The sequence below is a fragment of the Prosopis cineraria genome, unplaced genomic scaffold (genome assembly GCF_029017545.1).
Source record: "Prosopis cineraria cultivar Desert tree isolate PC_DT_omini unplaced genomic scaffold, ASM2901754v1 PC4, whole genome shotgun sequence".
Lineage (NCBI taxonomy): Eukaryota > Viridiplantae > Streptophyta > Magnoliopsida > Fabales > Fabaceae > Prosopis > Prosopis cineraria.
Window position 1 is genome coordinate 9,533,208 of NW_026555335.1, and position 14,084 is coordinate 9,547,291.

Genomic DNA, 14,084 nt, shown 5'->3' on the forward strand with positions numbered 1-14,084 from the left:
CCCATATCAAAAATCAACAAAATATTAATAAATAAAATTCAGTTTTTAGCCTTTTTAAAACAGATAAAAATTCAGATTTTGAACTATCCAGGAGCTTTGATCAAATAATTTGAATGGATGAAAAGTAAATAAATTGATAAGATAACTTTAAAGATATTTTATTGTTTCAAAATATGAGATAATTTGATAAAAATAAAGTTTTATTAATAATATTTTTTTAATAGGATTGAGGATTATTTTTATCCTTGAACTATACACGAAGAGTTATAAATACCCTTAAACTTAATTATGAATCAATTCTGTTTTTCAATTTTAAAGATTCCCTTCTTGATCAACCTGCCATTTTCTTACTATTAGTTGACTGTTAGTGTACTACTACAAAAAAGAAAATATAAAACACTTATTTTAACTAATATTTAACAGTTATGAACCGTTGAATAATCTGACGCCGAATATTCTTGATGCCTTTATTCAACGGTTTTTTACCTTAAATAATGTTACTTTATTCAACGGTTTTTTTTTGTAAAAAACTATTAAATATTTGTTTCAGAGAATTACATCAGCATCTCAAGGAGGCAATATTCAATAGTTCTAGCCTCAAAATCGTTGAATATTATGAGAATATTTAACAATTCTGGCCTCGGAATCGTTGAATATTATGAAAATATTTAACGATTCTGGCCTTAGAACTATTGAATAGTTTGCAATATAAAATGATTGTGGCACAACCATTTTATATTTGTTCACTACATAAAATATTCAACAATTTTCTCTCAAAATTGTCAATATTATTGGCACATTTACCAAGGAGCCAATTGTGTTAACTAGTTGAATTAGGAAGATCAGTGTTTGTTTTGTTTTTAGTTTCACTTTTCCCCCTGTTTTATGCTTTAATTTGGTCATTTTGGTTACTAATATCATTTATGTGGTTGCTAGAATTTTATTTTCTCACTTCCCAAATTTTTTCTAGAACTCGATATCTTTATATGTTGGGTAGTGTTAAGTGAAATTCTCAATTTTAGTTGTTAAGTGACCTCTAATTTGACCAAATTCCATCATTATCATCACTTTTCATATATTCAATTAATTTTTTTTTCAAATTTTAGGTTATTTTTCAATTTTTTTCTAGATTTAGTCTTTTTATTTTTTTCCTTGCATGTTATTTTAGTGAGGACACAAGATCCACTTCGAAAAAAAATTAATGATTTTGATCATATACTTGAAAGGACTTTTCACTTCCTTTTATTTTTCCTTTAGTTTGATTGATTCTATTTTGGCTATGGAGATGGCTTAAAATGGTTATTACCTTGATATTAATTTTTGTCCCTCCATGCTTTATCATGATGCTCATAATATTGATAGGAAAATTGATGAGTTGTCTTTTATTGTTAGATAATTGTTTGCTAAACAGGTACTAGCAAAACCACTTGAATTTGCCCCTTACCACCTTAATATTACCCTTTTGGGAGTTTCCCAACATATGATAAGCCATAGTCATACTATCATTCAGAACATCACTTCCACTCCTATTCTTATGAGAGTACCATAGCTTTTGTGTAACAATACCCCTATATGCAAGCTAATGATTTCCTTAAGACCGCACAACCTCTACAACCTTTAAGCCAACCCATTCCAACACTTGAGGAGTGAATTAAGGGGAGTAATTTACATGTTATGATGAAGTAGATATTGGAGAGTAACATGTAGCTTTAGCATATTCAATGGAGCAATCAACAATTTACTTAGAAAATAGTAGATCAACTATGTTCCTAATACAACAAGTTCAAGAGGACTTTTCATTTTGATGATGATGTATATGAAGACATTGTTGTCGAAGTTTTTGACAATGATAAGTCTAAAATCACTAAACCATATTCCAGTTGTATTAATGAATTAGGTGCATGCAACAGTGGTGCTGAGATTGATATATTGCCTCCTAATTCTATTGACTCTTCTTAGTCCTAAAGAATTTATTGAATGTGTTAGTAATCATGCAGTACCTAATATTGTTGTTTCTGATGGCATGATCTATTTTACATTTAATGATGCTTGTGATAATATTGATTTAGAGTATCCTGAGACAATTGAGTCTAAGAATGTTGTGCCATGCATTGATTGCATCAACACTAGTGAATGTTTGCATTCTTCTTCCCATAACTTATATGCTTCTAGTATTGAGCTTCAATTGTTAGCAAAGTTGAATTTTTTGATTGTTAGGGAGATGATAAGACAGAGAAATTACCTATAGTTGAGAACAAAAGTGAAGGTGACTGTGAGATTAAAGTAAATATAGGTGGTAAGAGTTCTTAAGAGAATGTTATGCTTAAAGAGGCGTATTATCATGCATTGATAATGATTTTAGTAAGGAAACTCAGTATGATTATCTTTTTTTCATGAATGAGCAATGTGACGAGACTTAGGATGATTTGACTTCTGAGTTGCCAAATATGGTCAATTATAAAAATATTATGCATTGTACATCTGATGACTTACATAACTATGCTGCCTATATTGAAATAGATGAATTTATGAACTCTGATGATTCTTTAAACCCTCTTGTTTGCATTAACTCTATTTAGTGTAATGATCCGCTAAACTATATTGATTCCATTGAGACTATTAGTCCATCTGTTTGTGTTGAGACTTCTAATTATGATGATACTTATGAGATCATGCATTGAGTTGGTCACGTAAACAACATTGATTTTATAATCTCTGTGGCTTTTTGTGATGGTATTAATAATACTAAGAGTCATGAGATTATTAATTATATTATGCATTCTAACTTTAATAGTGCTTATGTGGAGGATTTTGTTGTTTTTGTTTAGCTTCATGAGCATGTACATGTGATTAAGAAAGCTTAGCTTATCATTTTCTATATATCTTGGATCCTCTGCCAATTAATCTAAAGCCATCGCCTAAATGAGCTTTTCATGAGTTTGGAGAGAAGAGTATTTTGAACAAGTAAAATAACCTCAAAAAACTAAACATTATTAATAACAAACAAACCAAGGTAATCAAGGAATTACCCTTTTTAGAGATTACTAAATCAAAGGATCCTAAGTTTTTTTAAGTTAAAATACGTCCAAATCATTCACTAACTCTTCAATCAGAGTAAAATAAGTTGCAAAAGTATGGGATACCTTATAAGAGTGAAAAAAATTGAAAACAATTAAAAAATAACTTGTTTGTTATAAACAAGGCAATGCACCATGATGTTTTGCTCTTTGTGCCAAAGCATCACGGCATGTTGTATGCTTTTAATAGTAGAATCGAGCAACTTTCAATGTATTATAAATCTCTATTTGACGTCCAAATGACATGATCTAGGTATCTATGGAAAGCTCTTACCGTAAACTAGTTAATGGCATGGGTTACACTTTCAAAACATGTCACACCAAAAAGTTGAACACCCAAACACATTTTCACCGTTTTTACCACTTTCACAACCAAAAAAGGGTGTTCAAAACCCAAAACAAGTGCCAAAAGCCATTTCTAACACTCAAACTATATTCATTAGACCTAGGATTACTAGTATAATACATCACATGCACTTAAATACCGACATAACATAAAATCACTCCTCAACCCCATCTTACTAAAAACAACAGGGGAAGGTAATTTCCAATACTTGGCATTCAAAATCAACTATATCATAATCTAAACAACAATTCCATACTTGCATTAGTAAGTTAGCCCTTTCAACACATGTAGCTATTCATACACAATTACCTAAGGCTCAAAATACAACCTAAACATTGTAATAAACTATATAATGTGAGTATAAAAAAATGCAACCTAGAATTGAAAATAATATTCTATTACATAAAATAAACATATACTAAAGGCATAAAAGAAGGAATGCACAGATTCCCAAGCCTCAAGAGCTTTGTTCCTTTTAGTATCAAAGCTAGAGTCTATAAAATGTTAAAGGAAAAGGGTGAGTCTAGTCACTTTGTAACCAAAGTAAAACCTACCCTATGTAATTATATATCAATTGTAATTAAACACATGAGTATGAGAAATAGCTTTTCTTGAAAAACATGCATTAACACATTCTTTCACTCATTTCATAGCTCATCACTTCAGGATGGAAATTTAAGTTTTTTATTCTTCCATTATGCCTCCCAATCTAACAAGCTATACCCCCGTGCACCGAAAAGCAGCTGAAATACCATATAAATTTTAACTACTCCCATCCCTAAGTAAACTCTCACTCATTAATCATGCCATGTATGATACTCACTTTCTATTTACATTCCCATTTACTCATTATCATAATAATCACGTTAGGCTTAGACTATGTGCTACCCAATTGAGTACCAGTACTCATTTTCACATACATTCACTACTTTCAAATTCAACACATATATCTTTGTCAAGATTCATCATCAACTATTCAATTTCAGTATGCTTTACAAATTTTCACCCAGTTCAAAATCACTTTTGCACTTTAAAGTTTATTTCACAATCAAGTCAATTACGCAAACACATAGTCTCATAACATGGTACACAAATTTACAAGTTACAAATTCACATGTTAAATACATATTTCATTTCATATTAGAATTAACATACAATTACCCAAAGTAGGGTTTCCCTGGTTGTTTCAAACTTTTGAAATGTTAAAGGTTTATTCTCAATATTATAGCTTTCAAGTTTGAATTTCCAAGCCAAAATTGGTGTCTAAGAGCTTAATCTACAATTATCAATTTTTTAACTCATCAATATTGCCAAACACACACATTTCAACTCTCATCTTTCACTTTTAAATTATCCAATGCCCACTTTGTACAAGTTTGGATCTATCCATTAAGTTTATTAACTCTCTTTAATCCTCAATAATATTAATGAACCATTAAACTCTCATTAATGGCATCACAACTCTTCCAACAAACTTCATAAATGCTAAATTTGCATGTTAATAAGGTGAAACAACCACAAATCCCAAAACCCATTATTTTTAGGTTTAGATACTCTAATCTAATCTTATTAACTTCATTTGAGTTAATAGATTCGAACCCATAACCTATATAGACTGAAAATTACCTCCTACTATCAAACCCTAACTAAAAACTCATAAATGTGGAAGAAATAATAAGAAATGGGTATAAGGCACTTACCTTTGGTGCTTAGCAACTCCAAAATGTCCTAAATACTCCTTAATAACAAACCCTAACACCGCTCCTTGTTAGCTCTTCGTTTCCTCTTCCTTTCTTTCTATTTCTGCCTCAGTTTGTGAGTTAAATTCTAAAAAAAATGGACTGTGCATCATGGCGCATGGCACAGAGTGGGCTCATCTCACCTCAATTGCTATCTGTGCACCTTGACAGTTGTGTAGTACATCATGGCGTGCAACACAACAACATTTCATTCTTTTTTTCTTCTTCTTTTGATGTTTGGTTGGCTCGACTTCACACCAAACTCATAATTAAGGTTGAAACACAACTAAATACAAGCATTCATTAACTTACTCAATTATTATAGTTAAGCTTAATTAATTTAGGGATTAAAATTCAGGATGTTACAACAAAGCATATATTCTCCATCAAAGATGAGATTTTCAACTTTAAGAGCCTACGAAGATTTAAATTATCTGGTTGTCTCTTCTCCTTTCACTTCTACCTTGCATTTTTTATTATATTATGGATTAACTAGATTATTTAAAATTGAGTTGTATTGAGGACAATGAAAGATTTAAGTATAAGGGAAGGGACTTGTCTTTGTTTTGAAAAGTTTTAAAAAAAATTGGGTGTTTTCTTGGATTTTTTTAATACTTTTAGTGTCTTTTTGGTGTGAAGTTGCAAATTTAAGGCAATTCTTGGTTTGAAGCATCTTAGCATAAGTAATTGATCTTGAACCTTGAATTCAAGTTAAGTGGCAATGAATTTGGTTTCAATGGATTAATGTGATAGTCATTAGCTTGTGAGAATTTGAGCCTAATATTTTTTTTATTTTTTTTTGTGTATTCTCTTATCACTATTCTCACTTTAGAACTTGTCTTGATTCTTGATTGAGACTATAATTGCATGCTTTGCATGAAGATGATTTAGGCATTTATTTTTTTAAACCTACTTTGCCAAATAACCATTCCATACAATTTTATCCCTTGTTAGCCACTTTGACCCTGGACCTTTGCTTTGAAATTTTAACCAATTGAAAACACAACCAAAAAAAAATATTTTTTCCTCCATTTTTTTCACTCCACTTTAGATCATGAAAAGCATATTATTATATTTGTTTGAATGAAAAAATATATTTTAATATAGATTTGAGTTATTTTGAAAAAAAGGGTTAAAAAAAAGCAAAAGAAAAGAGAGGGCAAAAGGGGAAAAAGCAAAAAAAAAAAGAAGGAAAGAAAAGAAAAGAAAAATAAAAAAGAGGAAAATAAAACCCAAATCAATTATTTCATTTCTTTAATTCTGTATATTTTGTTTCAAAGATGCTTTTCATTCTTTTAAAGTTTATTAGTCTTGATTTTCCCTATTTTGATACCATACGCTTTCTTAAACCCAATTACAATTTAAAATAAAATCTTTTTGATTCTTACATTGCATATAACATAGATGGTCAAGACTTAAATTATAAGCAAACATGTGGTAGTGAGGTTTTGGTAGGAAAACTTGAGTGAAACACATACATATAAACACTTGAGAGTTGAAAGTTAAACACTTAACCTTTGTAAAGAGCTATTGCTTGATTCATTCTTATCAAATAAAATTATCATGATACTTGTTATTTTGGATATAAGAGAGATTGATTAGAGTGTTAAAGTATTAAAGAGCTACGATTATTTCTTATTCTTTGTTGCTTCCATATATCTTTTTTGAATTTTGAAATTTAAGTTTTGTTCAAGAGTGTAAAAGTTTAAGTGTGGAGGAATTGATAAATGATAATTTTATATATTTTTATCTTTTTAATTTAGAGGTGAATTGAGTTTAATTAGATATTATTTAATTTTACTAGCCAATCTTTAATTTTAAGATTTTAACTAACTAAATCTTGAATTTTAAAGTATAAATAATATCTTTGATATTTTTATATATTTGCTATTTAATTTTATTTTACTTGTGTAGATTTTCTGAATCTAAGTTAAAAGATATTAATGAAGATTATTTTGATAGAAGAATAAGGGCATACTTAAAAATCAAGTAAAGAATTAAATTTTAAAAAAAAAGTATTTTAATTATTTATTTTTGGGTAGTTTATTGTAGTTTTTAATTAGGGTTAGTTAGGATAGTTTTATTATTTTATTAAATTATTGGTTTTTCTTCAGCTCATAGGAACGCATCGCTTCTTTTTTATAGATGCAAAGGAAGCAACGGGGGACGCACGGCACGACTTTCACGAGGGAGAAAAAAGGGGGCGACGCGGCGGAAGTCAAAGGAGAAGAGCAGAGGACGCGTGCCATAGCTCTTCGTCTTTCTTTCCTTCAAGCGATGCCTTCTCAATTTTTTGTCCAGTGCTATTTGATTTTTAGTCTGATGAAGAGTTAATTTTTTATATAATCAATCACAAACTATAATTTTAAACTTTAATTAGAGATTTTAATATTTTAAAAATATTTTATTTTAACTCCATTCTAATTTATTATCCTTCATTTACCTCTAAACTTTATGCTTTAATTATTATTGTTGATTAGAATAAATTTATTATATAATTTTTGAATTATAAATTTTATTTGAGGTTTTACTTACTATAATCGATTAATGTAGTAAGATAAAAATAATTTAACTTGACTTAAATGATTATTCATATTATGTTTCGAGTATGGTTGATATAAAAATAGTTATTAGATTGTGGATTAATGAAAATTTTAATTATTTCATGACTTAATTTTTTGTTTAATTCTTAAATAATAATTTAAAAAATATATAATAAAATTAAAAAAATAAATTTAACTAAAGAGGAAGATTAAATTTAGGTAATTAGGTTATAAATTGCTTGCATTTGGTGATTTTTTTCATTTAAACTTGCTTTATTTATTTAATTTTAATTTAATCTTTATATTAATTTTCTCATAATAAAATTCTTTCATTATTTAATTTTTTATAATTTTAATTTAAATAATTAATTTATTAATTTTTAGGGAGACAATTTAAATTACATTTTATTATAAAATATAATTTTTATTACTGCAAAATCCTAAACAAAATTAATAAAGCCGTGCCGTGCCGCGCCGCGTCCTCTCCTCTTCTCCGCTGACTTACCCCGCGTCCCCTGCCGCTGCTTCCTTTATATATAAAAAATAAGTGTGCGTTTCTGAAGGGGAACTACTAATTTAATAAAATGATAAAACTATTTTAAATGACACTAATAAAAAACTACAATAAAAGACTCAGTAAAACATAAATAATTAAAATAAGGTTTTTTTTTAAAACTTAATTCTTAACTTGATCTTGCAATATACTCTCACTCCTCTATTAAAATAATCTTTATTAATATCTTCTAACTTAGATTTAGAAAATTTATACAAATAAAATTAAATAGTAAATTTGCAAAAATATTAAAAATATCAGTTATATTTTAAAATTTAAGATTTAGTTAGTTAAAATCTCAAAATTAAAGATTAGCTAGTAAAATCAAATCATATCTAATTAAACTCAATTGGCCCCAAATAAATATTTAAAAGTCTAAATTAAAAATATAAAAACATATAAAATTGTCATTTATCAATTATAACCAAGATTTTTAAAATAAGAGGGCAGCATTTCTAACCACCCCTTGCATTCTAAATTACATAACTATATTCCAACATCCAGAAATAAAGTTCAGCCAACAATAATCAAGTGTATACATGAATATACAATAAATTTAAAATTTAATGACAATAAAATGTTTTTCCAAAAAAATCACTAAAATGAGTATTTTTCTTAGAAAAGCAAGTGTTTGAAAGATGTACACAAAAATGACAATACTACAGTTAACAATATTATAAATGATGAAAAAGTTTTTATACCATCAAGAAAATATGCTTGACACATTTAGCTTTATTCTTTTTCTTAGCTTGCTGGATGAGGGAAGAGCTTTTATTTTTCTTGGCTGGCTTTACTCTTTTTTTCCTAATTTAGCTTGAGCTTTTTCTCCTTTTCCATTTCCAAAGCTATTCTTTTTCTTTCCAGTTTGATCTGGCCAGAAAATTATATTAATTAATTAATTTTTAATATAAATTGAGAATACCATTAAATCCATGAACAACAGCGGGCAACTATGTCATTAGTGCTGCTTGAAATGTGTTACAATCTTCATGAAAAATTTGATCTGTGAAATGTGTAAAAAAAACCTAAACAAATGAAAATAATTGTCCCAAAGTACTTTGAAAGCTCAAATAAACATATCAGATTCTTTTATATATGATTTAAAAAAAAAAATCTAACCTTTCTTGTGCTAAGAGCAATTCACGACGAGAATGGCTAGGAGAAGAGCAACCCACAGTGGGAAGATTACTCGCGAACTAAAAAAAAGATGAAGACAACACTAGGAAGAGCGAGTGGAAGAGATGAAGACATCATGAGACCCATGAATGAGTGAACCCACAATGGTGCGAAACTATAAGGATAAATCAACAACAGCAATCCAAAAATGACGTTTCAATAGCGGAGGAATGGTGGGTTTGGTCAGAAATGCAATCTCAGAGCCTAGGGAGGGAGTTCGACTGAAGTATTTGAATTTTTAGAGGAAAAATAAAAAGTTTTGCACAATTTCGAGTAAATGATTCAAGAAGAATCTAAATCAATTTAAAAAATATTATTCAATCAATAGTTGTTGAAAAACAATAACTGAATAAACAATATTCAATGATTTTTATAAAAAAAAGCCTTTAAATATTTAAACTCTTTAATCAACGGTTCTTTATAAACAACCGTTGAATATTGTTAAAATATTGTTAGCATTGTAATGTAATATTTAATAAATTTTTTAAGAATTGTTGAATACTTAAACTTCAAATTTTCACCTATATATATACAATGGGTTTCTTTTGAACTGTTGAATAAATGGTACTATATATTGTCATTTCTAGTAGTGGTGGGCCCCGCATTATTTTTTAAACATTTTTATTATCAAATATTTGAGTTGAGGGGCAAAAATAATTCTTTGAATAGAAATTGAAGAGAAAAAATGACCCTTAACTTAATAAAAATAGTAAAAAATAATGAAATGTATTGATGACTAACGAATATTAAGTGTTTTTAATGTTAAGATGATGACAGAGGGACTCTTTAAAGTTGAGAGATAAAATTAACCCATGGTTGAGTTTACAGGTATTTTTGAACTTTTGTGTATAGTTTAGAGACAAGAATGATTCTTAACCCTTTTTAGTATTACCCATCAAGTTGAGAGAGGAAATTGAAATAATTGTAGTGAAATGATTAAGTGTACAGATTTAAAATTATATTAAATTAAAGGAATTTTTAAAAAAAATTTATTTTTATTTTTAAAAAATAAAGTTATAAAGTGTCATTATTGAACTTCACTGGTACGCATAAACTTGTCTTAAATGATCTTATAATTTGTAATGGAAGAAATGTTTTATAATACTAATTTAATGATGAGGATATTTTTTTTTTTTGAAGGATGATGATGATGCTGATATATTGATTAAGATCGTTAGAGGATTAAAAATGATTGATGACCAAAAAAAGAGTTAAAAATGATCACAACTAGAAAAATGAAATTTAACAAGGAAAAATGTCATTCTCCCTAGCTAAATTATATTTTAGTAAGAGTTTTTGTTCCTTGTTAAATTCATAGTTAAGAAATAACTCACTAAATTTAGTAAAGGATTATATTTTCCTTACTAATTAGAGATGTATTCAGTCCCTCACTAATACTATTTAAAATTTGACAACTAGTCTCTCACTAATTTCTCATAAAATATGCCTATATTTAATAATAGTGATGCTACATCATCCATCATATGTTCATCAGCTAATGACATATTGCCTACAATCTCGTCCCTTGTCAATCGTCATGTTACTTACCATCTCATGCCCTATCACCTGTCACATGCGCAAGAACTCATGACATGTTATTATTTTCCTCGCGCCAAGGCCAAGATTTGAACCGTTGACCTTTTATTTTTCAAGTATCATGCTCTTCTTCTTTGTTAGTTGAATTGAAAAGCATCTGCAGTTATTATATGAAAAATTAAATGTATATTATTTAACTATACAAATATATTAAATAATATATTAAAAAATACACGTACATATTAAATTTTTATTTTTAATTATTAATATGTTAAAAATATTTGTATTTTATTTAAGTTATTCTTGATATGATATTTTTAATAAAATATTATTTTATTAATGAAAATGAACTTAAAATAAAGAATATATTAAATATTAAAAAAATTTATCATGAATATTTTAGTTTATTTTTAAATGAAAATAATTAAATATATAATTAAAATTCATTGTCAAAAGTCTTTTGCAGTAATTAGTCAGGAATAAAATCTCGAATTAGTTATCTTATTTTACAGAGAGATTGACAATTTCTTACTATTTTTTTACTAATTATCTTATTTTATAAAGGAATTGATAGTTTCTCATTATTTTTCTCTCTAATTATTTTATTTTAGTGAGAGATTGATAGTTACCAACTATTTTTTTGCTAATTTTAAGTCGCATTATAAAATTAACATCCCTAACTAATTTGATATTTTAGAAAGGAATAGACAATTCCTCACTAATTTATATTTTTCTAGTAGTAGATTAAATAATACTTTTTCCCTCTCAAATTATAGGACAATCTCAAACAAGATTAAATATAAAAATAAAGCTTAATAATGACACTTTATAAATTCATTTTTTAAAATAAAAATAGGAACTTTAAAAAAAATACCATTTTATAAAATTTATAATCATTTCAATTCTTTTATTACTTGAAGATAATATTAAAAAATATCATTAATAAAATCTTATTCTTATCAAATTATCTAATATTTTGAGACAATAAAGTTCCTTTGAGATTATCTTATAATTTGAGATGAGGGGAATAAGAAAGTCAATAGTGAAGCTTGTAAAGTTGACCGGATGCACAATTGGACCATGTCTTTTTTTAAAAAAAAAATAATATTAGTGACTTGCTCCTTTTTTTTATAATATTAGTGACTTGCTCGTTAAAAAAAAATTTACAAAAGGTTTATAAAATGCAATTAATTTACGCACAATGTCACAGGTTAGTGAATATGAAACGAACAAGACATGGTGGGCATATAAACCCTTAGCAAGACATAATAGTGTGAGATGCTTCTATAAAGGAGGATTCGGTTTCGGTCCTAATCTCAGGGTGATCCGTGCTCATCACTTAAACGGTCCACGTCACATTCAGCGATAGTGGACGTGGACTTTCTATTTTGTATCGCATTGTGATTACTCCATATTTTCCCACGTAATATTTGTCCACAAGGCCTGACAGGAGCCGCGTGGGAGCAGTTGGGAACTTAGATATTGTGATCTCAATCAACACCTCGTATTTCTCAGATTCCACCAACTACTAAATTATCGAGTGCCTGGGAACAATAAAGCATCTTTGCGTTTCACATCTTTATGCTGAGGCTTTTCGAGAATTTTACAGTTGTCCCGTTGGCACAGTAACCACGCACCGACTTTCAACCCTTTCATTCATCTGTCTTATCCCTTACAAACATTTCCTTTATTTTATTTTTACAAGTCACTTTTTTAGAAAAAAAAATTGTCTACTTAGAAATTATAAATAATTTTGTAAATGGAGCAATTTTTTTTTAAAATATTATCATTGGCATGAACAAAAGTAAAAAATATTTATAAACTTAAGTTATGATAGTTTGAGTTAAAATTGAAGGTAACAAGCTAACTTTTATTTTTTAATTGATAAGAAATGAGAGAAGAGACAAGAATAATAAAGGTATTAATAATGAAAATATGAAAAAAGTAAGATGAATAAAATAGTTAAAATTTCAAATAACTGAATTTAGAAAGAATTTAAAATTATAAACAAGTCAAAAAAAACATGAATTTGGATTTGATTAGAATTTAAATATATTGTGTTCTACTGTTCTTTGTAGGCAAATGGGTGATTTGGCTGAATCCAAATTAAGATCCGGATGCTTCCAAACGTAGCCTAAGCGTCTCTCAATTATATAATTATATATGTATGTGTATATATATATATATATATGTATTTCCATTTTTTAATGTGAATGCGGACAATGCTGCACGGACGAAAGATGCAAAGATAAAAAACGAGAGGAGAGAATTGAGAAGTGTCGGAGTCGGAGATAAGGCGAGTAAGGAATGGCTCTGATTGTGGGCCCCAGGCTCAGGCCATCGTTGATATAAGTTGATGTAATGGTTCTCCAAAGTCCGAGCCCACCCTGTTTGACTCTTCAACACGACACGCTCTTGTTCCTTCTACATACTCTCTTGTCCTCATTCTTGACATGATCAAACAAGGATCACGAGGATGGAAATTACAATTTCAAACCTCAAATTATATAAATTTCAATGAAAATCATGATCTTTATTATCAGTGGCCTCTGACAAAAAGGGGTTGGAGTGCCAAATGATGGTGAAAAACGAATGGGAAAACACCCCCGCATGTCCGGATCCTTAATTACAATTTACACTAATGTTTAATTAGACCCCTGTAATTTTAATAATTTTAATTAGGCCCTTATACTTTCAAACATTGGACCCGTTAATCCCTCCTCACTAACACCGTTTAGAAATTGCTGATATGGCTAAATGTGGATGATGTGGCTAACGTGCAAGCATCCAGGTGGATTAAATGGCTAACATGATGGACTGAGAGGGAGAGCATGTCATCTATTTCATCGAAGGAGGAAGACTCTGCGCTCTACTGCCATTGGTTGTCTTCATTCATGATTCATGTATTCCAGCGCAGCTTCATGCATGGTTCAGCTCATGAAGGGTATTGACAGTGTTACAGTCCATTCCAAGTAGCTCCTTTTGCTCACGTTGGTCCAAATAATGAGAATGATCAGAAAGATGACCTTTTGAAGATTATCGGTGGCGATGAAGCAAAAGTTCATCTCATAATAGGGATTGTTGGAGGCCATGAATTGGAAAGAGAGGAGAGGG